Genomic DNA, 1953 nt, shown 5'->3' on the forward strand with positions numbered 1-1953 from the left:
CACCTGGCCAAGAGGGGGTCTGCACTCTGCTGAAACTGCATGGCTCTCCCTCCTAATGGCTACAGGGGTCTACATCTTTCTAAATAGCGTGGCTCTCCCCCTCATCTGGCCAAGAGGGGGTCCTCACTCTGCTAAAGCCACATGGCTCTCTCGCAGGCACTCTCTCAGAGAAGCAGCTCCCAATTCTAGCCTGGGTAGCCACTTACTTCTCCCTGGCCCAAAACTTGGCCACAGCTATTTAACATATCCATGAAACCAGTTAAAGGTTATAGATATGTTAAATACCATTCCAGAGGTTAGCTGCAAAACTGTTGCTATGCAAAACAGCTCTCAATGGCCCTGCTCCATTCGTCCCTTCCCCCAACTGACACCTGGGGGGGGGGTGAGGACATCCTAATATTTCCTACAATATTTCTGTACACTTTGAGTTCTGGACACCATTCCAAATCTTTTCTGGGCCCCCCCTTGGCTGCACCCTGTATCACCCCCCCCTCGGACCCTTTGTTCGGTAACATACATATGCCAAAACTTATCAAATTGAATACATTAAAATGTACAGTTTATTGTATCAATTATACTTCATTAGAGCTGGTAAAAAATTAACAATGGCAAAAAGAGAATAAATGCTAATTTGATCAAACCAGTAAATGTCAGAAAATGGACAAAGAGGAACCAGCAAAGTAAAATAAACAATAAACACAATGCAGGTTGGCAGAAGTACAGTGAGCAGTGTATCAAATGTAAATAAACTGAACTACCAATTACAAGTGAGAGATTGTCAGATTGGCATAAAAACAAAACCTGCTCTGCGCTGTATTCAAACAAAGAGACATAAAACACAGCGGTTAAGAAAAGCTGAAATTAAAGGAGTGGACAAGGGCTACCAGGCAAAAGCAAAGAGAGGGAAAGCAGAAGCAGCATATTAATAAAACAAAACCAACAGTGTACTGGGTACAGACTTCCCTGATCTGGAAATTTTGAATTGTAGTAAATTAATTATTTACTGAAATGTAATATACAGATGATAAAATGGGACACTTACTAACATGATTGTATAAATGATGACCAAAAAAGAGAGGCCTGCATTGATTTTTACGTTAACAATCTATCTAAATTAACTATTTTTTACGAGCAGGTGTTCTTGGAGGTTCTTGGAATAACACTCCTTGCTTGGAGTGCCTGATTAAATGACTCGGTGTGCTGGTCTTTAACCTTTTGGTCCCAAGATTTCTAAGCTGTTGCATCTAAGTAACTGCATGTACTGAGAGTCTCTAGGGGGCAAGTCATGATTTGTAGTTTAACCCATGAATCATTAGCATTTCATCATTTGGAAAAAGACTGGAGGATGCTAGATTAACGTATTATTCATTTGCTGATCATTGGTGGTGAACAGATATGACAGACCTGCAATGAGAAACACATCTCGTGATTCCTTTGTCTTGTGGAAATAGGATGTAAGAGATGGACAAGAAACAGGCAGTCCTGGTGAAGCACTATGAGAGGTGATGTACACCGTGATTAAGAGCTCTCGAGCTAGAACACCCAGCTCCAAATTCTGTGTGACCTTGGACAAGTCTCTCAACCTCTCTGAGTCCTCATGTCATCTGTAAAATGGGGATGGATGATAGCAGTGTGTACCTCATAGGTAGGTCTGGTTTAAGGTTTCAATGAGTTAATACAAGCAACGTGTTTAAAACGTTGCCTGGTGTAGAGTCCTGATTGCTAGCTCTTGTCAATATTGTCACAACAAACAGAAAGGCACTGAGTACCAGACTCAGGATAGAAACCAGTGACCTAAATGGAAAATGAGCCATCTCTGAGAGCTGCACCTTGCCTCTTGTAACAGAAGCCCAGGCTCCTTCCACTGTGAGAGCTGTGGTCTAGAGGCGCTATCCAGTGGCACCTACTGAGCACCCTGAGTGTCAGGCATTGGGCACAGTAGTCAGGAGAATC

This window comes from Sturnira hondurensis, unplaced genomic scaffold (genome assembly GCF_014824575.4).
Source record: "Sturnira hondurensis isolate 20B ecotype Veracruz unplaced genomic scaffold, ASM1482457v3 Scaffold0009314, whole genome shotgun sequence".
Taxonomy (NCBI): domain Eukaryota; kingdom Metazoa; phylum Chordata; class Mammalia; order Chiroptera; family Phyllostomidae; genus Sturnira; species Sturnira hondurensis.